This window comes from Protopterus annectens, chromosome 1.part1 (genome assembly GCF_019279795.1).
Source record: "Protopterus annectens isolate FY-2018-M chromosome 1.part1, PAN1.0, whole genome shotgun sequence".
In the NCBI taxonomy this organism is placed as follows: domain Eukaryota; kingdom Metazoa; phylum Chordata; order Ceratodontiformes; family Protopteridae; genus Protopterus; species Protopterus annectens.
Genome location: NC_056726.1, coordinates 1,560,108,354 through 1,560,133,662, shown reverse-complemented (window position 1 = coordinate 1,560,133,662; position 25,309 = coordinate 1,560,108,354). Strand labels below are relative to the sequence as shown.

Here is a 25,309-nt window from a genome sequence, read left to right as displayed (position 1 = left end):
CATCTAACTAAACGCCAGCAGGCTGTTAGATGGCAACAGGAGCTATCATCTTTGCTCCCTGTTTAACATAGGAGTTCCATAAGGCTCCATATTAGGCATCCTACATTTTACCATCTTCACAAATCAACTCCATGAATCCACATCTCTCGCCTCTGTCCTCCAATATGCAGATGACTCTACCCTGATATGCGCCACCCTCTCTCTGACACAACTACAGGCTATAACACAACAATCCTTCCTAGAAGTAGAATCCTGGCTAACTAACACTAACCTCATACTGAACCCAAACAAGACCAAACTCATGCTCTTTCTCCCCAACAAAACACCCAATCCCTCAGCCACTTTTCAAATCTACTCCTCCAACAACACAATTATGAACACCAGCTCACATACCAAATTACTAGGTGTCACAATTGATAGCAAATTAAAATTCGACCTACACCTCTCTCAAACCATTAAAAAAACGCACATCAAACTAGGCTCTCTCTACCGAATTAATCCTTTCCTAACTAGCCATTCTAGACTAAGCATTGCCAGGACTCATCTCTTATCTACTGTTCTGTATGCTTCTCCCATCTTTACAAACATTAACAAAACTGACTTTACGAAACTTGAATCAGCTTACAATAAAATAGCCAAGTTTGCACTAGCTCCCCATATAGGTCCCACCACTGCTCTGCCCTGCAGCAAATAAATTGGCTAGAATTCCCACAAGTAATCTATACCCAAGTTGTCTTTACTTACCAACTAATATACCGGCCAAACAGAACCCCAGCCCTACAACAATTACTCCAACCATTTACCAACACTCGGCAACTCCGATCCTCGCACAAAACACTCCTCCAAGTATCCAAAAGCAACAACAAAGCCAGGGACGCCCTATACTCCTACCACATTTCTAAACTTTGGAACTCAATCCCTCAACACATCCTAAATGCTACCAACCTACACCTATTCAAAACTCTGCTCAAAGACCACCTCACTAACAACTGGCTGTGCTGCTGCACCAAACCAGGGTAATACCACATAAGCCCACATCAGAGTTCTTCTCCTAAGTGTTATAGTCTCCATGTATACCCCACTCCCACTTGTTAACACCACCTATCAGCTACCTACAATAAGAGTATAATTTGATAATTTCTTTTTTTTGTAAGGATATACATATGTACACGTATTAAAGTATACTCCAAATGATATACTAAAGATGGACCCCTGCCCTCAAAAAAAAAAAAAATATATATATATGTGTGTGTGTATGACTTTACTATATTTATTAACTTTCTCCTTTGTATATTGTACTTTATTGTGTCTAGATATTTCAGTTAAATTCTATGTAAAACCGACACTGTACGTGTCAGTGTGGTTCTTGTATTATTGGAGCTTTTCTCCCCGGGCCTCCACTGAAAATGGGCCCACACCCAGACGGGACTATCCTGTTCAGCAAATGTAAAGTAAATACATATATATATATATATATATATATATATATATATATATATATACACACACACACACACACATATATATATATATATGTGTGTGTGTGTGTATATGTATGTATGTATGTATGTGTGTGTGTATATATATATATATATATATATATATATATATATATATATATATATATATATATATATATAATGTTGTGTCTTTCAGCTTTTTCCCGGTTAGGGGTCGCCACAGCGGAACTCCGGTCCGCTAATGATTGGCAGTAGATTTTTTACGTGCCAAGTTGCCAGCCCTGACGCACAACCTTCAACGAAGGTACGCCCATTCACGCATGTCTCCACACAGAAGACGCTCTAGCTGAGAATCGAACAGGACAAAGCCTTACTGTGAGGCGACAACGCTACCGCAACACCACCACCGCAGCTTCTCTGTGTGTATCTATATTGATAGATAAATACTGGATGAAAAAGCTAGGAAATCACTCCACTGGTTCACCCACAAATAAAATATAAAACGTCCATTTTATTTTCGTCTCTCCTTATAGGGAGACTTCTTCAGATAACAGACACAAATGCAAAGTTTTTCATTAGTCATGTGACACACCACACACCTCCATTTATAAACACCCTTCCCTGTGACATACACATATTGTTAACTGTGACATTTATTTCAATAATTTATTACTGATACCTTAAATATACTCTTACGAAAATATTTATCTTAAAATTCATAATCAACGTACTTATTCCATGTATATTTTTATTTTTAATGACTTCATTCTAATAAAAATTAGAATATTAAAATGTTAAGATAATTTATCCTAACCCATTCTAGCTGCATAACAAAACCTTACAACCAGTGGGTATGAACACGCTTTCACCTTTCATGAGCCTACCTCTCTAGGATTTTCAGTTTAAGAATACACAGGATATAATACACTTCATTCAGTCCTGGAAAATGGCAGGCGTCTGTACAAAGCTGCTACCTCAATTCAAGTTTCTCCAACACAATGAATCAGGACCACCTCTTCCATTTAAATTCACACAGTCAGTAGCCCTAAATTTAAGTATGATCTGGGACTGCTTCAATATGTCTAGCTAGGGCACATTCTTTTTTCATTTTGGAAATGTAATATAAATGCTCATATACTCTTTCCCTTAACCTGCGGTCCGTTTTTCCAATATAGAAAGCTGGACAGTGTTGGCACTGAGCCATGTACACTACCGCTCTACTGTGACAGTTGAACTTTTATTTGGTCACATATTTCTGTTCCCTCAACGTGAAGCATTGGCCAACCTGCATGTGTTTGCAAAAGTTGCACATATTACATTTACCCATAGCTGTTCGTGTACTTACACCTTTTGCCTTGTATTGTAATATGTTTTTCAGGTTTTGCCCTTGTTGAAAAACTATTCTTGGTGCTTCACAGAATTTATGCCTGAGAATGTTATCATTCATAATTAATGACCAATTTTTGTTAATAAGGGAGTATAAAGCTGGAGCATTGACACTATATCTAGTAATGAGGACTGGAGAACTGTATTCTCTCGTCCTTGGTACCATACTCATATCACCCACATTGTCACCTCCTATCGTACCCTTAATACTCTAAATTGGTTTGTAAAAACCACCAGCCCTCTTGCCCTGAACTTCTCTCATCAGTTTGTTGATTAATTGTTCTGGATAACATCTTAACTCAGATTCCTCATGTTCAGGTTACATGTCCCTCAGGTTTTTGCATTCCAGCACAAATTCATCACTGGTCACCATCCGAGCAGCTCTTACTAATTGCCCCTTGACTACTATATGTTTTTGATGTAATGGATGGCAACTAGTAAAGTGAAGAAATGTGTTGGAATATGTTTCCTTCCGGAAAATTTGTGGTAACTCTTGGTAATGCGGTCTTTCCTAAATTTTATGTCCAAGTAGGCTATTGATTCAGTGCTGAAAGTCAATGTAAAAAAAACTGGGTTGTATTGTTAAAATAAGTAACCATATCTGTAGCTTGTTTCTTGCCCCCATTAAAAATCATAAAAATATCCAAGAACCTAATGTAATGGATAATCCGGTTGGCAATCTCCTCATTGTTTCTCACAAAATGCCACTCCCAGTATGCCATTACTAAGTTCGCTAGGCTGGCACCACATGGTGAATCCATGGCTACCCCAACTTTCTGCAAGTAATACTTGTTGTTGAAAGTTATGAAATTCTGTGTTAGCACTATGTCTTTGAGTTCACATACAAGGGAAACTTCATCCTCAGGTGCTCCTTTACTGCATATCATATAGCTTACCCATTGTACTACTCCAACATGAGAAATAGATGAGTATAGCTCTTTTACATCAACTGTGATAAAATTATAAATGGGGTTAAACTCTAATGCATTAATATTTGAGAAGTTCCAGGAGTCTTTGCAAATTTGACTTTCCTGGGTCACATATCTCCAACTTTTGACCTATGACCTTTGCCAGGGAGTACATAATACTGTGCCTTGCATCCACCAGCTGTCTCGTGGGGGGATTTATTGTCCTTTTATGGACCTTTTGGTATTCCAAAAAATATTGGGATTCTTGGGGCTGGCATCACTAAATAGTTGGTCTATATTAATCCTACCCTCAATGAACAGGTGATTTAACCAAGATTTAATTCTTGAATAAGCTCTGTTGACCTCTGATCTAGAGACTTCCTCATAAGTTTCATTGTTCAACACATTTTCCATCCTGTTGATGTAATAATCAGTAAACATGATTGCCATTCTGCCCCCTTTATTGGGTTGCATTACACGTATCGCTCCCTGTCGTAGCCCTTCTAACAGCAATTTTTCGTTCTTACTAATGTTCTGGACAAAAATATTCTGCCTGTTACCTTGTTCTCTCATGTTTCTTTAGTCCAACTTACAAATTTGTTAGAGATGCAGAGTAGGGTGTAAAGGTGGATAAAATGTACTAGCCAATTTATACTTCATGACATTATTGTCTTGACCAAATAACACCCTAAAATTGAGTTTTCTTATGAAAAGTTTCAGGTCTATAAGTGTATTTGCAATGTCCAATTTGCATGAAGGAACAAAACTCTGCCGCTTGGCTAAAAGGTCCGCCAAGCTCTGTTCAGTGTTCATCATTGTATAGTTATATATTTTAAAGTCACGGTCAGAGTTATATACAATCTCACAAATGTGTTCAGATTGCTCATCTCCATAAATTATCTGCGCCTGTTTTACCTGTTCCTCTAGTTCGTGTTGGTATTGCTGTTCTGGCGTTATGACCTGTCCCCCCTCCCATTCTGGGGTATTGGATAGGTTCATAGTTTCATAGGTTGGTACTAGGCTATCGGACCTAGGGCCTATACAGGCCTAGCCATAACAATTCCCTGGATATTTCTTCCCACAATATTTACTTCTCTGGACCCCTGTCTAGCAGGGCGACTGACATGATCCCCGGGGTGAATTTCCTATCTCCCATCCAAATATCAAGGTTCGTTTTGAAGAGGACCAAGGAGGCGCTCTGCTTGACATGTATGGGCAGTCTATTCCAGAGTAAAAAATGATATGTGCTATAGTGGGACTCGAACCGTGCATGCCTGTTCATTAGGATGATGCTCTAACCACTACACTATTGACATGTAAGGGTGATGGTTCAGTGCTCTGTTCTGAAAATTTCCTTCCTCCATTGTTTCATTTGCCTCATTGTTCAGTATTGTTTTACTGTTTGCTTTATGTGTGCTTCTCCTTGGTTCTGGTGTATTATGTTTTTGGTTAGATTCATCATTACTTTCTACATGTTCACTATACATGCGCGTCTCCTTGGTTCTGGTGTACTATGTGTACAGTTAGATTCATCATTACTTTCTACATGTTCGCCTGTCATATGTGCAAGTTCAACAGTCTCATTCCTATTTTGCAAGGAATTAGTTTGTGAAGAAGGTGGTTTAGGGTACGCTGTACCTCTACAGCTTCTTAACTTTTTTATAGCCTTAGGTTTGACCATGTACTGGTCTATGCTTGAATGTCTTCTCATATTCAAACCTGTATCGCTGAAAAGCTGCATCAGCCTTTATTAAAGTATCTAATTCTGTAGCCTCCTTGACTAGGACTTCAGCATTCTTTTTATAATGGGTGCAAATCAAGTCCAGTAACTCTAAGCCATGTTTGTTGAATAATTTTTACAGGTCTTTATGAAAATCAGACCCCTCTATCAGTCCTGTAGGGTATTGCCAACTCCTCGGCCCTTTAGGTACAATACCCTCGCTGATGAACTCTTTTTTTAAAGTAGTTTATTTCCAACTGTAGTTTTTTGTGCTTTACTAAGCTGTTATCAAATTGCTGCAATGATGAAGAAATGTTGGCTACCCCTCCAGCCGATTGCTTCGGTTGGCCCTCACTCGCGTTGTTAAATCCCAATGACGTGGATAACCAATGTTTCAAATTAGGAGCTCCAGTAAGCCCTGAGGGTGTTCCACCGATATTTATTAATCCACTGTTGGTCCTCCTTAGATGGTAGGGCTTGTAACTCGCCTTCGTTGATTCAGGTTGTTCATTGCTGCTGCTGAATAGGAAGGTCAGGCAGCTACAGAGGAACACATTCAGTTAGTAAAACTGCTCGGGTGAGCAGTTTCCTGTGTAACCTGCATTTCCGTCCTCTGAGATGCTGAAACCAAATTGTGATTTGTTGTCCCTCCATTCCCAGTTCCATTTGATGCATCTAACCTCTTAGAGAGTTGTCCACTGTGGGACATTACTTCTGTGAGTAAAGTCAGGTCTCCTATGCTGTCATTTTGTGGGTTGTGTGCCCCCCCCCCCCAAACTATATAGATCAACTGCAGGGTCGCATGACATTGGGGAGGGGGACAAATCCCAGTTTTATGCATAGAATAATGGTTTTCGGGCAAATGAAATTTCGACCAAATGAGATTCGATCAAATGGTCTGTTGATCAAATGAAGTAGATCCATATCTATATCTGTGTGTGTGTGTGTATGTGTGTATATATGTATGTATGTATGTATGTGTATGTATATGTTTATAGGTTCATACGTAGGTACTAGGTTATCGGCCCTAGGGCCTATACAAGCCCAGCCAAAAAGGTACCCTGGCTTTTGCCACCCAAGAAAATTATTTTCCTGTGCCACTGTTGAGCAGAGCCACAGAAGTGATCCCCGGGATGAATTTCCTATTTTGCATACAGTCATCAAGATGTTTCTTCAAGAGTACTAATGAGGAGCTTTGTTTGATATAGATAAGTAGTTTATTCCAGAGTATGGGAAGTCTCTGGGAAAGGAATCTATCCCTACAGCATGTTCTGTTTGTTGTGGTGACAAGGTTTAGGTCCCCTAGAGCGTGTAGCTCAGAGGGATTGGGACTTCTTTAAGTGGAGCATGTCCAACAGCTCTGGGTTTGACATAGCTTTGTATGTTAGGCAGAGATCACCTCTGAGTAGGCGATATGCGATGGAGTAAAGCTGGAGTATCTTGAGACTGTCTGCATAGGGCATCTGTTTGAGACCAGTAATCCTGTTTGTGAGGTATTTCTGCAGCCTTTCCAGTTGTTGTAGATGCCTTGTGAGGTACATACCAAAAGGGGCGTTTTACTTTATAATGGGTCTAATGAGTGATGAGTAGAGGGGAACAATGACCTCTTTTTTTTTTTTTTTTTCTGGGTGAGAAACCTTTGTGATGAGGTGTGCCATGTAGAAGGACTTTCTGACTACTGTGGTGATGTGATTATCAAAGGAGAGACTACTGTCCACCTGTGTCCCAAGGTCTCTTATCACACTTTCGGTGTTAAGTATATTACCGCCTATGTTGTAGTTCATGGATACAGAGTTTTTGCCAAAGGGGATGACGGTGCACTTTTTGGCATTGAGCTTGAGGCCATAGCTTTGACACCAGGCATCTGTCTCAGTGAGGCCCTTTTGTAGGATGTCCACATTGTTAGGAATTTCGATTATGGCTCCTGGTTTGCAGTCATCTGCAAACTTCCTTAGCCAAAGACCTTCTGTGTTTACCTGTACTTCAGAGAAGTAGATACCAAACAGGAGAGGACCCAGGACTGAACCCTGTGGTACTCCACTTGTCACTGGTCTGAAGTCGGATTTGGAGTCTGCTACTTTCACAGTGTGGGTTTGGTCAGTAAGCCAGTTGGCAATCCATCTTCTGACATAGGGATTTACACCAAGTTTAGTGAGTTTATCTATAATTCCAGAGTGGGGTATGGTGTTGAAAGCCTTGGCAAGATCTAGATAGGCTGTGTGAACCACCTTACCCTCGTCTACGGCTTTGGTGACTGCTTCAAAGAAGTGTATCAGGTTTAGGAGACATGATCTGCCTTTTACAAACCTGAACTGGGTGGGGTCCAGAGTGTGGAGATTAACAATGTCTTTGTTTATAAGTTCCATGATGATGCGTTCCATGGCCTTGCAGACCAGGCTTGTCAGGCTAATGGGCGGAAGTTCCCGGGGTCCATGGTGGCTCACCCTTGTGGAGTGGGATAAACATCGCTGTGTGCCATTCAGTGGGCACAAAGCCTGAGGTGAGTCTATGATTGAACATAGTAGTTGGGTGGGGTGCCAGTTCGTTCTGTAGTTCGTGTAGAACGCAGCCTGGGATGTTGTCTGATCCCATGGATGCTGTGATGTTCATCGTGTTTCACTGTTGCAGTCATTACACTTGGGTTATCCTGCTGGCAGGCTACCCGCAGTCGGCCAGAATTCCAAAGTCCTGGTCCGGCGTCAGTTGCTGTCGCCTCTTCCCTGACGTCAGTGCGCCAGGGGTATAAAAGATGCAGCCAACGCCATTTTCTTCAGTCTTTCTTGCCGCGCGGTGCTCGAAGCAAAAGCAGTTCTCAAGTGCCGGTCGGTTGACTCTTGAGATTTTCGAAATCGAATTTCAGATCTGAAGTCTTCATTAAAGCTAAGTACCCCGTTGGGGAAACTTTTTTCTTGCTCCAGACCGATTGTCAGAAAAAGTTAACAATTGTATTTCTTGTGGGAAGCGAATACCTCATAAGGATTTTCATTCTTGCTGTATTCCTTGCCTAGGCCCTGATCACAAGGTTGCTAGCTGTCAGTTTTGTGCTAGATTTAACCAACGCACTATTAAGCGTCGGTTTGATTTTGCCTTTCATTACTTTGGCCGAATATTTAATTATACAATGCCGGCGGAACAGCCGACGACCGGAGTTAACAAAAAGCGCAAGGAAAAAGAAGAGGACAGGCATCTGAGGTCCAAAACCGACGATGAGGCTTTTTCTAAGCCGTTCGCCGGTTCTCAGTGAGGCGCATTCATAGCCCCTGACTCATGCTACCTCAGAGCCACAGGCCGCTGATGACTCCCATGTGGAGCCAGCTAGACCTCTGGATAAGCAAGGTATTGGGCACTCTGAAACAATTCCCTCTGATGGGTCTGGAGCCGCTGAGCATGCATCGGCTTCTGAGGGTGTTTTCAGACCTACACAGTTATATGTAAAGCCTACATCAGCATCGAAATCAAAGACTAAAGCAGTTCAAAAGGCAAGGAAACGAGTACAGCAATCTCCAGGACAGGCCTCCATGCCTTAAAAACAGATGCTCAAAATGGCCGAAGACCTAATTACTCTGATCAGGGGCTCCCATCCCCCTCTTGATATGAGGCCTAGGCAAGAGATAGAATATGACTCTTCAGATCAGGTTTCCATTTCCTCTGACTCCTCTTCTGATCAGGAATACTCTCTTCCTCCCTCCCTATGAGGATTCTGATGCTGAAGAATCTATCCCTTCAGCCTCTCCTCCTGAGGATTACTCTTTTGAGGAAACCTTGCATACCATGAGGGAACACTTCCACTGGGAGAGCCAAGATTACTCAGAATCTAAGAAAAGGCTTAGAGATTTTTTGTTTGTTCCACAGCACAGGCCCCTGGCTATTCCCCCTGTGCTAGACATAGTGGATGATGTATTTTCGGAGTCCGGCCTTTCACCAGACTCTTTACCCCCTGCTCCTGTTAAGCCAGACTGATACTACAGGGTCCCATATTGTCATAAATGTCTTTACAAAAACCCTGCTGCTGACCCAGAAACTATTTCTCAGGGTCCCGAAGGGGTCAAAGCTGCTACTGCAAAAAACCCTATTCCCTCTGACAGGGATTCTAGGGCTCTAGACAGATTGGGGATAAAGGTCTACACTTCTGCTACTCTGGCTGTAAGGGCTTTAAATTGTCAATTTCATATGCTTAAATATCAGCAATACCTACTGTCTCTGCTTAAACAGAAAATGTTGACAAATTCTGAATGTGCTGAAAATAAGGAATTGCAGGATTTATTGCATGCAACTGAACAAGTAGGAAAGCATATATTGCAATGTGCATTTGATTCTTTGGAGGCCTCTTGCAGGGCCGCAGTTACGGATTTTGACATTAGAAGGCATGCTTGGTTAAAGGAACAGAATCTGCCTGATCATGTTAAAACAAAATTATTAGATGCTCCATTACAGCATAATACTTTATTTGGTGTTAAAGCAGAGGAGGTTTTGAAGAAAATGGAGGACAAAACGAAATCTGTGCAAACAGTAAATGATTTCTTACAGGTACAGCCACATAGATTTAGCAGGAACTGGCCTACTAAGAATTTGTCCTTTCCAGTGTCAGACAGGCCACAAAGAGGCAGATACAGATGCCCGAGAGGCAGATCTCAGCCCCAAGGCTCTTATAGGCCTAAACAATGGAGTGCTCCTACCTCCAAAAGGCGGAGAAGACAAATCACAGCCCTACGGAAAACAGTCCCAATGGCTTTCCTCTGCCAGCACCAAGCACTTATCTTTTGGCAGACCCTTTGGGGGGAACACTAGCACTTTTTTCACAAAATTGGCACAGGATTACCAAGGACAAATGAGTTTGAAATATAGTATCCCAGGACTACAGGTTCCACTTTCACACCCTGCCAAAGGCAAAAGGTATGCCAGATCTGCCACACAATCAATGGGCAGAGGCGCAAAAGCAAGTATCCTCTCTCATGGACATGAGAGCTATTCAGCAAGTACCACAGCAAGAGCAGGGACAAGGTTTTTATTCAAGACTATTCTTGGTGCCCAGAAAGGACAAAGCCTGGAGACCAATACTGGACCTGTCTACTCTAAACACATTTCTGGACGTTCCAAAATTCAAAAGGTTGACTCTACAGCAACTTCTGCCCATGCTGGGCAAGAAGGCCTGGCTTGTAACGTTGGACCTAAAAGAGGCATACCTGCATGTCCCAATCAGACAAAATTTCAGACAATACCTCAGATTTATAGCTGGATCAATGCATTACCATTTCTCTGCACTGCCCTTTGGCTTATCTACTGCGCCCAGGGTCTTCACAAAATGCCTGGCACCAGTAATTGCTTATTGTAGACAAAGAGGAATACAAATATATCCTTACTTGGACGACTGCCTCATTCAAGCAGATAACAAGGACATTCTTCTACAGCATCTGGCGTTTGTAAAAAGATTACTAATTTGTCTAGGGTACACAGTAAACGAAACAAAATCAAAACTAATAACCTCTCAAGAGATAATATTCCTGGGTGCAAGCTTAAACACAACTGCCCAGATGGCTTATCTCACGCCAGGCAAACAAAGGCAACTGACTTCTTACTTCAAAATGTTGGCAGCAAAGACCCAGTTATCTGCAAGAAAAATTCTGCAGGCCTTGGGCTTCATGGCATCCTGCATCCTACTGATTCCATATGCAAGACTGCATATGAGGAAACTTCAATGGTATCTAAAAAGTGTTTGGGCACAACATTGCCACAGCCTGGAAAATGAGATTACTCTAATTCCCTGCCTGCAACAGGAGTTTCGATGGAGGGCACAAGCTTGTCACCTCAACAAGGGGCAGCCATTCACCATACCCACAGCCAGGCAATCAATAACATGGCAGGAAAATGTATTCAGGGAGCATGGCCTGCAAGCCAAATGCATCTTCATATCAATCAAAAAGAGATGCTAGCTGTTCAAAAATGCCCTGACAGCTTTCAAGGATTTGCTTCATCCAGGACAACCACTGATAAAGACAGACAATACAACAGTTATGTGGTACATAAACAAGCAGGGAGGCACTCATTCCTACCCCCTCTGCAGACTGGCCATGACTTTGTGGAACACAGCATTGGACTACCATGTACACCTGCAAGCACAATTCCTGCCAGGAAAGACAAATACACTGGCAGGCGAGCTAAGCTGAAACCTCATGGATCCCCACGAGTGGAAACTGGATCCACAAATCTTCACCATGATAACAAGGAAATGGGGACACCCAGACATAAATCTGTTTGCCTCCCCTCACAATTGCCAACTACAGAAATTCTGCACGAGGACTTATCACAGTCAAGCATGGAAAGTGGATGCCCTATCTTTCAGCTGGAAAACCCTTACAGTATATGCCTTTCCTCCACTGCCTCTCCTATTGGTACTCCTAAAGGTCAGACAAGAGAAGCCGAAAATGATACTGATTGCCCCAGACTGGCCACGCCAGCACTGGTATCCAATCTTAAAGAGCGTGTCACAGGGGCCAGCCTGGACATTGCCTCTTATTCCTCACTTACTGACCCAACAGAACAATCAGATTCTGCACAGCCAACTCAAAACCCTAAATCTGGCAGCATGGCGAATACAGTGACAATCCACAACACTCCTCTTTCCAAGGCAGTTATGGATGTTATTCTGGAGGCCAGGCCAAGCACCAGGAAATCTTATGCAGAAAAATGGAAAAGATTCAGTGCCTGGAATCAGGCACAAGGTTTTGATACACTGGAACCAAACATTCCTCAAATTTTACAATACTTAACTGAGATGCTAAACAAAGGCCTGTCCTTTTCATCAATCAAGATCCATGCCTCTGCCATTTCAGCTCATTACAATATGGACCCTCCTATTTTTTCGCATCCACTACTAAGGCAGTACCTCAGAGGGGCCAAAAACTTAAGACCCCCAAGAAGAGCACCAACACCTGCATGGGATCTCAATTTCGTCTTGGAAAAACTCACACTGCCTCCTTTCGAGCCAGCCAATACAGCCGATATAAACTTTTTATCATGGAAAACAGCTCTGCTCCTAGCAATCACTTCAGCAAGAAGAGTCTCAGAGCTTCAGGCATTAATGGCTGTGGAACCTTTTATAATCTTTCATCCAGACAGGGTTTCTCTGAGAACAAACCCTTCTTTTATGCCTAAGGTAGTGTCCGGTGTGGCCCTCAAACTATTCATTTGCCTACTTTTTATCCAAACCCACAGAATAAGGGGGAGAGACTTCTGCATTCTTTGGACATACACTGACAACTACGCTTCTATTTGGACAGAACTAAAGCTTTCAGAAAAACAGAGCAACTTTTGGTGGCATACGCTGCAGGATCCCAAGGAAAGGCCATTTCAAAGCAGACTATTTCAAAATGGATAGGCCATTGCATTTGTTTCTGCTATTCTCAACATGGCAAATCAGTGCCTAAGGGCATTAGGCCACATTCGACCAGAGCAGCAGCCACTTCAGCAGCTTTTCTCAGAGGAGTACCAACCAAGGACATTTTAGAGGCTGCAACTTGGACTTCAGTGCACACTTTTACAAGGCACTACCACTTTCCTCTTTACTCTAAAGCCAGAGCAGGCTTCGCCACTGCAGTTCTGCAGGGCCTTATAGCCTCGCCTAATTCTGTTTAGACCCAGCCACCCAACCAAAGCTTTGGGATTCTACCCAAGTGTAATGACTGCAGCAGTGAAACACGATTAACATAGTACTGTTGTGTACCTACCATAAATGTAGATGTTCGAGTGTATTCACTGTTGCAGTCCAGGTTACCCACCATCCCCCTTTCTTTGCAGAGACTTGTCTCTACTTCTCTCTTATACAACCTATGTGGTGTATTTGCTTGTAGATGAAGGTAATGTTTATTTTACTGTATGCGTTTTCATTGGCATAATCTTTTAGCCTACCCTTTGGGGGGCACCTGACATCTGGGGCAAGAAAAACTGAAGAAAATGGCATCTGCTGCATCTTTTATACCCCTGGCGCACTGACGTCCGGGAAGAGGCGACAGCAACTGACGCCGGACCAAGACTTTGGAATTCTGGCCGACTGCGGGTAGCCTGCCAGCAGGATAACCCAAGTGTAATGACTGCAACAGTCAATACACTCTAACATCTACATTTATGGTAGGTACACAACTGTACTTTCTTGGCTTTGGAGAGTGTGGTTTTTACTTGTGCAGCCGTGATTACAGGAACTTTGCATTCTTCCGGTATAGAGATAGGTTCAGTGCTAACTTTACCCCCATCTCACCCCCTAAAGAACCCATCTGCCAGGATGTTGGCAATATCAGTTGGGTCTGTATATTTAGTGCCATTGTGCTGCACCTCAGAGCAGATCTGAGTGTTGCCATTGAGATTCTTGACATTGCTATAGAATGCTTTGTGGTTGTCTTTAGAATCAGTGGCAATTTTATTTTCGTAACTAGCTTTGGAGGTTTTTATCAGGGATCGCAGCTTCTTACTGAGGCTGACCAGGGAGCTCCTCCACTCATGGGATTTTACACTCTCTTTTGCAACAGTTTCTTCCTTCTGTTGTACAGTTTGTTTATGGCAGGGGATCACCAGATTGGCTTCCTTTTTTGGAGGATAGTGTCTTGGTTCTGTTTGGGATAGCACGATCCATGCACTTGTGTAAGTGCTTATAAAATGCAGTTGTGTAGGATTCAGTAGTCGTAACTGTATTGTCCATCTGCATGGGTGTCCTGAAGTTCACCACTTCTGTCTTAAGAAGCATGAAGTTGGCTTTGGAGAAATTTTTTACCATGGTTTCCTTAATTGGGGGGGGGGGGCTGGATGTGGATATCTAGGGTAATTAGCTTATGGTCGGATCGGACCAATGAGGCGTTGACTTCAGGTGTGGAACACCGGTCACTCATGTTGGTAATGACTAGATCTAGGATATTGTTGCCCCTGGGGTGTGGATAAGTTGATCCAGGGCATTGGAGTTTATGAATTCCAGAAAGGGTTGAGCGAAGGAGTTGGTACATGAGTAGTTTTCCCAGTTAATGGTGGGGTAGTTGAAATCGCCCATTATTAGGGTGTTTGGTTGAACCCTAATATTTTCCAGTACATCAAGCAAAAAGGAGTGGGAATCCTGGGGCATGGTGGGGGATCTGTATCAAGCTACAATTTGGATTGCAGTTTTGCCCAGAGTTAGTTGCACTTGGATAACCTCGGCTGCATTATGCTGAGCAACTAGCCTGGAGGTGTGTATATCCTTAGTGAATATGGACACACCTCCACCTTTGGTGTTCCGCTGCAGGTTACATGGTCGAAAAGTGTGGTATGAGTTATAGCCTGGTAGTGTAGGGGTGCTGTCTGGAGCCTTGAATCAGGTCTCAGTCACTGCACAGATATCTAAGTTCTCCATTTTAAGGAGTGCCTCGAGTGAGTGCATTTTGAGATTTAGACTTCTAGCATTGAGTAGCATCACCCTCCGTTTTTGCTTGCCCGTTCCTGTTACGGTGGTGAATGTCATTTGAACCTTGCCTAAAAAAGGCATTTTAGGGGTGGCAAGAACCTTAGCCAGTATCCAGAATCCCAGGGGTGACAGGTGCAGGCCATCTCTGGCAAAGCATTGTGGTCTGTCAACCATATCATCCCAGGCAGACAGATACCGAATCCCTTTAGAATGACACCAGAAGCTTAGCCAATTGTTGAAATCAATCATTTTGTCCTTGTACTGCGGTATCATTCTGGGTGATGGCAGAATGCTACTCAGGGCTAGGGTCATACCTGCATGGGCTACAAGATCGGAGAGCTCTTCCATGTCTCTCTTCATGTAGTCCAGGGAGGTACATCTCAGGTTGTTCACGCCAACATGGACAATGGCAGAGTCATATTTGTACTTGTTGTGGAGTGACCTGAGTGCATGGGTTATGTGGCGGATCCTGGCCCCCGACAGGCAGCTGACAGTAACCTTCTCCTTGTTTAGCCTGGTGAGTGGGACATCAGTGTGCCTGACTACAGAGTCACCTATGACTAGTATGTTGGGTACGTTGTTTTGCCTTATTGGCTGTGGCACACTGAGTCTGCGGTCTGTGTGTCATTTGGGTTGTGTTGGGGGTGGAGGTTGCTTGCATTTCTTCTTTGGAGGTCTCTGTTGCTTGAGCAGATTATTATTGAGAGCCTCCGCTAATGTTTTTGTGTTTTTATGTGTGGAATTTGGTGGTGTAGATTTAGTGAGACTATGTGAAATTTGGTGGTGTAGATTTAGTGAGACTATGTGATGAGTGTGGTGTGGTATAAGTTTTTACCTTCTCCTCTTGACTGTCAAGTTCAGTCTTGGTTGGAGAGAGCTTTACCTCCAGTTTGGCTAGATAAGTGCATCTCTCACGGGTTGTAGTGTTGGGTGGTAGGAGGAGAGGGTTGTCTGTGTACATGAGGCAATACTTTACATTGCCCCAAGATGCCCAGATTCATCAGATAGACAGGAGAGAACACTGGATGCTGACCATTGGACATGCCTGAATAAAAAAAAAATATTTTCCTCTAGATAAGTGAGTACAAAAGCTGTTTTTCTCTAAGCAAGTGAGGAAAGTAAGTACCAAAACTGTTTTCCTCTAGGTAATGGGGAAGGTTGAGTGCTGTAGTAATTAGTAGGTTATTTAGTGCTTACAAGTTCTGAACAAGTGCTGATCATGAATAAGCAAATTCAAGTGCTAAAACTAAGAATCTGTATCTGGACTAAACTGTTTACAGGACTCTATCTGGACTAAACTGTTTACAGGAAAGGGAAGAAACAAGTGCAAATGCAGGCTTTTAAATCAGAAAGTTGACTAGGCTTGCCACCCCTCTGTTTTTTTCCGGAGTATCAGGAAATCAAACTGATTCTCCGGTATTCTGTTTCAAAAAGGAAACAGACTATCGGAGTTTGTAAATCGACTGATTTACTATGCTTTTTTTACAGAAAAGCATAGTAAATCAGCCAAAAGCAGGCGGCGGGAACGAAAAAAGAGGGCGTTCCCGTTGAGTGATGCTGTAGTGACATCACAAAATAGGAGGTATGTTGGTGGGAGAGGGGGTTGGGGTGGGCGGGGTTACTGGTGACGCGAGGGGTGTGGCTTTGCTCCAGTTTTAGCAGTGAAGGAAGGTGGCAACCCTAAAGTTGACAGAGATGGCAAAACTGCCCAAATGGCCAATAAATACAATTTCTGGGCCAGAACCATTCCTTATGTGGTAGATAGGTTACCAAGTGCTTACCACTCCCACAGATAAGCTAGAAGGCTTCCCTCCAACACAGAAAGCTTGGGGGGCTCAGAAGCTTACATACAGTCCTGGATACAGCAAATCTGAATCTGGGCTACACTAGTTACAGGAAAGGTAGGAAACAGGCTTAGATTATTTTTATTTATTTTTTTTTTTTTTTGTATACAGAAAAGTAGCTAAAACAGCATTAAAAACAATTAAAATGCAGTGCAAGCTAGCACACTTCAGTATGTAGCAATGTTAGACCAAACAGTTTAAAAAAATCCAATTAAATTAAAAGTGACTAAAAACAAGTGCAGAAGGAGTCTATTAGGTAGAATGAGATAGAGATGGGACGGGGGGAGTGTTCCAGATCAAATCTACAGTAGGGGCGGGCAACTGCAAAAGCCTCCAAATTTTAAACAAGACAGGAATAGGGAGGGTGGGTATGGAACCAACACCTTCAGCAGAGATCTGAAAAACTGTACAGTGAAGCAAAATTAACAGTGCACAGCTCTGAAGTCAGCCAGCAATGATTTGATTCTTCCTGAGTGCGGGTTTCAAATGTCTCTCTACATAAATTGATAGGGTTTCGGTGGACCAACCCCTCCCTGAGACAATAGGTCTCATTGGTGGTTTCAAGGGATACCTGTGGATTTTGGGGAGACCCTGTATTATTGGTATTACAGGATTTTTCACTATAAAATAGTTAAATCAAAATCAGTAATACGACCTGCCAGACATTCATACAGTGCATTATATATAACTTCACTACATCTTTGCACTTGTTGCAAACTCACTTTATAATAAAATTTGATATCATCTAACATATTGAACATGGAATCCCTATAAAAGGAATAATCCATCACCACCAGCGAGCCACCTTTGTCTGCTGGACTCATGGAGATGGTAACATCATTACATAAACTATCCTTTCCTCTTTGTTCAAATTATTATAGCAATTACCCACACCCAGAAGTGGTTATTGCTATTATACCATGACATTATTTAAGAAAAGAAACTATTACTTTTCTTAAATAATGGCATAGTATAATGCCTGTTTACTGCCCTTCCGCAGATGTCTGGCATCCGCGGTAGTTCTGATGTACCGCGGCGCCGCGCAGTACATCATGAGTTTAAAAATAAGCAACGGACATCTCCGCTGTTTATTTTTTGTCTCGCCATGTTAAACTCATTTAACATAGCGAACACTAAAAGCAACGGAGATCTTGTTAAACCCATTTAACATAGCGAACAGGACCTTTTCCATTAGTATAACTATTATCGATGCAACGGCACGCGTCAAATCACGCGGCACGCTTTGGGGATCATGGTATAATACAATATTTATCATGAACATTGCAATCATGCAAGCTGTAGATTTATTTAATACACACTCTTTCAAAAGCGTCTAACACTACACTGTTAGTGGGAACATAACCACTTGTTTTTTTAAAAACATCTGCCCCAACAGGGGTACTACCAACATCACCAAATTGCAATTTCAACATAATACTTCGAGTAAAGGCTTTTAGTTCTAAAATGTTATCCGTAACAGTCACATTATGTGCAGGAATGAATGACATATCTTTATTTAACAATTTACTTTCAGTCTCACTCAATGTCCTTCTTGAAATATTCCAAATCAGTGTCTGCTCCTTGTTGCCACATTTTCTTTAAATTTAGTAGCTGCTGCTCCTCCTCCTGGGACGCTTTTCTTTTCATGCGGCATCTGCTCGGCATCCACTCGCGAAAAGGAGCCTGGCGTATTGGGTATAGTGTAGTGAGAGTTAGGGATGAAGGACCCTGAAGCGTACCTGCAACAATGGGTACATGTATTGACCCGCTGTATTTGCTGTGCTCTCCACTGAAGATCACAGAGCTGCCAGCCCCTTTCTCCGGTTGAACCCTCAAATTAGAGAGGGTTGAGATAACATGCGAATCATCTTCCACATGTGTAAAGGCCATACTGCTGGTAGTGTCTTGCCCAGAGACTCGCGTAGTTACATCAGACATCAAAGTCGTAGACTCCACCTCTTTCAGCGTTAATTTGTCACTTTCCTTGGTGGTAATTACCTCTCGAATCGGCCCAGCTACATTTGTAGTAGTAGTAGACTGCTGGGAAGTCCTACTGTTCGCTTCCTGCCCATTGGCAAAGTCTTCCTCGTCTCTCAAGATCTTTTTTCTTTTATAGCCAAAAAGTTGCCGCTCGTATGTGCCAACAGTCTCATTAAAATTATCCAGTTTAATGTCCAAGACAGAGCTCGGAAACTTCCCATACATTTCATCCTGTATATTATAAAATTGTTTCAGATAACTGAGCCTCTTCAGGCTTAAAAAAATCAATCAGCAGCTGCATGTACATGCGGCTTGTTTCTATATTAATACATTGCCATTTCAAATGCAAATCTTGGTATGCATTACCATAGGTGGGCATGTTGAGTACTCACAGCCCACAAGGAATGATATTTAAATGTAAACAGGCTTCAAAATAGAGTCTCTGTGTCTGCAGCCGCTTAAACTTGCGAAGATCATTTTCTTATTTAAAAAGTTCTTTCTTAAGGGCTGTATGATCATACTCGCTATCAGACTCCAATAGAGGTGAATTATCAGCCAACTCTTGACACAGCAGGGGGGGTCTCTCTAACCTCAACAAACCCCTGCAGGTGTCTCATATCCTGCCTACTTCCTCCTTCAAATGCTAAAACATGTTCAAGGCCTTCCACTGGCAAACTGCCTTCAGCCATGTCCATACACCATATATAACAAAATACAATGAACAAAACCAAAAAATAAGTGGTTAAGGTAAACTGTGCTTCCAAAATCCAGTCAAATAGCATATAAACACTGGAAGCAACAGACTAAGGCTGCAAAATAAAAGAATACAAAAATGTATTTCCACAATAAACAAACGGTAAGCGCTTTCGTGGACAAAGCCACTTCATCAGACAAGGATCACAACTTAAAAAACTCCTTTTATACCAGTTCATGACAATTAAGCAAGTGCAAAAATCTCCACCTACATTTAAAGCAACAGAGCAAACATCCATAAGAATTGCAATAGCATGTTACAAACACAGTATCATATGTAAAAAAAATATAACAAATATTATTTTAACAACCGAAGTGAGTTCCTATACAAATAAAAATTAAAAATATAATCATTTAAGCAAATCCCTTCCTAATAAAATGGGCTTAATGTTAATCTTGTCATTAAGTCCCTTCCCCATACTGGCCTTGAGTCTTACAATCCATTCCAGTTCTATTGTTTCCACTTATAATTTTAGGTCTCCCGATAAAATGACACACAGATCAAACAATGGGCCAAATATACAATATTACTGCTATTGCAGTTGGCTGAGAGTCTGAACCTAAAAGCTCGACTGCTATTGCAGTTGGCTGAGAGTCTGAACCTAAAAGCTCGACCCGTATATGGGTGTTTGAACTCCCCACTATCATCTATACAAGTACAATAATTACAACCGTTACAGGGTAGGTTGGTACCTCGACCCATATCACCAACCTGTACATTCTCCTGTTGTAACCTGGGTCCACATCTTATGCAGTGGAGATCCCGAGGTACACTTTCAGGAACAAGAAGAAATTGAAAAGAATTTTATGTGGACCCAGGTCCCATTTTATGTTGGAATGACAACCAGAAGGCTGAGGGATCGGATGCGTGAACATCTGTATGATACAGGGAGGGAAGCGGAAACCAATGCTCTATCGGAAAATGTCAAAGCTCATGGAGAGCCACATAAATTTGTCTTCATGGGGATTGACAGGGTGGTAGGTGGTCTCAGAGGGGGAGACCTAAAATTAAACGTGGAAACAAAAGAACTGGAAGACTCAAGGCCAGTATGGGGAAGGGACTTAATGACAAGATTAACATTAAGCCCATTTTATTAGGAAGGGATTTGCTTAAATGATTATATTTTTAATTTTTATTTGTATAGGAACTCACATTGGTTGTAATGATTATTTGTTATATTTTTTACATATGATACTGTGTTTGTAACATGCTATTGTAATTATTATGGCTGCTTGCTCTGTTGCTTTAAATGTAGGTGGAGATTTTTGCACTTGCTTAATTGTCATGAACTGATATAAAAGGAATTTTTTAAGTTATGGTCATTGTCTGATGAAGTGGCTTGGTCCACGAAAGTACTCACCGTTTGTTTATTGTGGAAATAAATTTTTCTATTCTTTTATTTCGCACCCTTGGTCTGTTGCTTCCAGTGTTTTTATGCTATTTGACTAGCGGAACTCCGGTCCGCTCATGATTGGCAGTAGATTTTTACTTGCCGAATTGCCAGCCCTGACGCACAACCTTCAAAGAAGGTACGTCCATTCACGCATGTCTCCACACAGAAGATGCTCTAGCTGAGAATCGAACTGGACAACATCTTACTGTGAGGCGACAACGCTATCGCAGCACTATATATATATATATATATATATATATATATATATATATATATATATATATATATATATATATATATATATATATATATATATATATATATATATATACATATATATATATATATATACATATATATTTGTATATATACATATATATATATATATATATATATATATGTATATATATACATATATATATATATATATATATATATATATATATATATATATATATATATATATATATATATACATATATATATATATATATATATATATACATATATATATATATATATATATATATATACATATATATATATATATACATATATATATATATATATATATATATATATATATATATATATATATATATATATATATATATATATATATATATATATATATATATATATATATATATATATATATATATATATATATATATATATATATACATATATATATATATATATATATATATATATATATATATATATATATATATATATACATATATATATATATATATATATATATATATACGTATATATATATATATATATATATATATATATATACATATATACATATATATATATATACATATATATATATATATATATATATATATATATATATATATATACATATATATATATATATATATATATATACATACATATATATATATATACATATATATATATACATATATATATATATATATATACATATATACACACATATATATCCCTAGTTATGTCTTTTTGCATTATTTAAAAAATGCATAACTCTAGCCTTGATTGCAAAGCAATAATAGAGCTGTTAGTTCTACATAAAGTCCTCCAAGAAACAAAATCCTTCCAAGAAAAACAAGGGTCTATATTAGATAAACAAACTTTTGAAGGATAGTCTGTCATATGGTCGACACCATATGATCCAACTTTCAAAAGTTCGAATATCTAATAAAAAAAACTGCACAAAATGCGTACCCCAACACTTTAAGCAGTGGGGCTAGCACCTCTGCGCCCCCCCCCTCCTGCTCTTTAAATATACCAACTCCAAGTGCAGAAAAGAGATCTTCCCAATCCTTGCTGTACGGAGATCTTCGTTACAACGTTTGAACATTCAAGAATCTGAGCATATGACACTCGGAATTTTGAATGTTCGAACATTCAGTACAGACCCAAAAACAAATTACAGTAGGATATGCTTAACCTATCCCCAGAGAACCCTTACAGAACAAACTTCCACCATAATCCAAAGTCATTAAAATGAAAGCAGAAACAAGTGACCCGTAGAAAAACTAGAAAAAAAAAAGAAAAAAAACCGCCAATAAGCATCAGAAACACAGGCCTCTAATTCGTATGTTACAATTTTTGAATTAAAAATTATGGGAAAAAAGCAGAATTTGGAATTGTGATGCAAGCTGACATCCTTTGCAACAAAAGTATATTACCTGAGCATTGGCAGTAAATGCTATCACGAAAGGTAAAAAAATAATAATTTCCTGTTTGAAAGTGAAACCCCATAAAGTAGGAAATACAATAATACAAAAGGAGGCAAAAAATGTAAAAAATATATATGTGCAGAGAAGACTAGCAGTCCCCATAGCAACACAAAGAAAGTCACTCACCTTAATGTGAGCGGTAGACTTAAAAGATGTAGAAGTCAACATTAGAAAAGTAAAAGTACATAACGTTAAAGTAATAAAGCGTTCAATAATTACCACGGAAAACTAATTAAATAAAAACAACATCGTAACAAAAATGATGGGAAGCATTGTTACCTACACTGTTTTTTTTTTTTTTAAGTTCTTGGAGTTGTCACCAAACTGATTCCTCTTGTGAACACTTTTAACTGGTAAACATCATTCTTATTTGCAAAACTGTATACTGCAGGTAGTCAAGCTACTTCATGGTGTATCACATTCCTACTTGGTGCCAGGCTCTACATCAACTGCCCATAGCACTGATTCATAGTAAATTCAATTGTGAGCAAAAATATTTGAAGTTAAACATGTGAAGCAACATTTTTGCCTTACCTGCTCAATATAAACCATTTTTCACATTTAAAAGATGAAGGAAATTACATAACTAAAGGTAAGCAGAAGAAATGCAGGAATTAATGCATACATACATGCGTAAATGACATGGGCCCCCTCCCTCAAGGAATGGTGATGCCTATTCATCTTTGCTTCTGTATCAGTTGCCTAAGTCGTTAATCTAACCTGGCTTGGATGGGCCATAGTCGGGTCTTTATCCCACTATTCCACCAGTCAGCCAGTACCACTTTTTTATACTGTAGCCATGTTCTTATCCTTTCTTTCTGAAGCTAAAGTACTTAGTTTTTACATTAGTCATGTCAGTGGATTTATACTTGTTAAGTTTAAAAAAGTTGTGTTTGTATATACTGTATGTTGAGCAGTTGTCCAATTACTTCCTAGTTCTGTCACCCGGTAGTACCTTTTGATGATGTTGTGGGTGGGGGTATGTAGTTTTAATATCTCACAGTATTGAACTGAAGGAATTCTCATTATGCAAGTACTGAGATTCAGTTATTTCCTGTGGTATTAAAACTCATTAGCATATGTGATTACAGCCTAAGTGTACCCCATGACTTGGCAGGGCGACTGATTCTGGCCAGTGTTCCCTGGTGCAGCAGCTCCACTCATATGTCAGACCTGGGTTTGCTGGCAGAGAGCCAGGTATCGCATATAGGTGGAGCTGCATGCCCATGTCTGATGCAAAAGGTCTGTGTAGACTGCCTTCTTCTTGTCCAAGATGAGGAACGTATTTGCAGGGCCACTAGTCTACCAGACACCTAAATCTATTTTTGAAAACGGAACCCTGAAGGCCTTCTCCACAGGAGTTTGAGGGAATGATTCACATTCAGCAAAGTCCTGCTTGTGAGTGGTCCTAACATAGCTTCATCTGTATGAGGAATCCGTTGCTACAGGTAGTCTGGTTTTGTATCTGATATTGCCTGCAGTACCTAATCCCACATATAGGTGGAGTGTCAGCCTTGCTGAGTAACACATGCAGTTCAGTGAACATTTTTCATTGCAGCACTATTCCATTTGATGTATAACACACACAAATGTACTTCACTGTAGTAGGCTGTCATTGCAGTGATTTGTGTACATCTAGTTTTTTTTCCTGAGTGATCATCCCATGGTAGGCAACCATTTATTGTAGTGCTCAGTCTGTGTTATTACATTATATGCCAGTTGTATTTTAGAATCAGAATGCCCACTTTACATGATGAGCATAATTATAGCAAAATGTAACAGTAAGAAAAATACCTTCATTTGATTTTTAAAATCTGTTTTTCTAGACACAGTCAAAAAGCAAAAAATGTAGTGCTTTGAGTGTCGTGTTACGCTCAAAACATATAAAGTAGCTCTGAACAAGGAAGTTATTTATCATGAGACCCGTCTCCAACAACCCCATAGGTGCTGTTAAGGTTGGGTCTGCATTAAAAGCTGACAGTGTGGGCCAGTAAACAGCAGTAAATTGCTTTGTTTCAGCTCCCTTTTCTGTCTGCTTAAGTACGCACACTATTTTTAATTCAACTGCTTCCCTTAGACAGGAAATTCATGCAGATATCAATCACTTTTTCACTCCTTTACAGATTTTTTTTTAAATCTTAATTTTGACTAGCAAGTTGTACATGGTTTAGATAAATCTCCAGACACTACAAAGAATTTATGATTAGATCACTGATGTAGTGAACCGTTCTTGCCTGAGACATGGATGCCAGTAAATTCATCTTGAGAGCAAAGCTTGAGAGGTGAATCTTGGCATCTGTGTCTCACACATAAGAATACTGTTGCAGTCCGATATCGGATCATAATCCTGTATGTTATGCCTGTCAGTTTAGGACAGATAATTAATCTATAAATTGCTTCACGTAGTACTCCATGGTTTGATTCCTTCAGACTCCATTTGCCTACTGTGTAACTCTTAAGCATGACAGTGGAACCGAGTAAGCCTTGAAAAGAGAGTTTATTCTATTAATAAACCTAGCAGATCAGTAAACATGATATATTAGTTACATTAATTACTATTTCACAACTGGTATTTTTTTTTTTTTTTTTAAAACTAAAATGTACTGACTGTTTTTCTTATATCTGATATGTCTTAAAATCAAGCTATATACTTAACAAAGCGACATTAAATGTTACATAATCATCATCATTATGGGCAATCTTT

The 25,309-nt window shown here is 40.3% G+C and overlaps 1 protein-coding gene across 4 annotated transcripts in view; it reads left to right on the top strand.

Moving 5' to 3' along the window:
• The window catches only part of RCAN3 (RCAN family member 3), a 488,354-nt gene that overhangs the window by 36,946 nt on the left and 426,099 nt on the right, over positions 1–25,309 (top strand). The gene's annotated exons all lie outside the window — the stretch shown is intronic.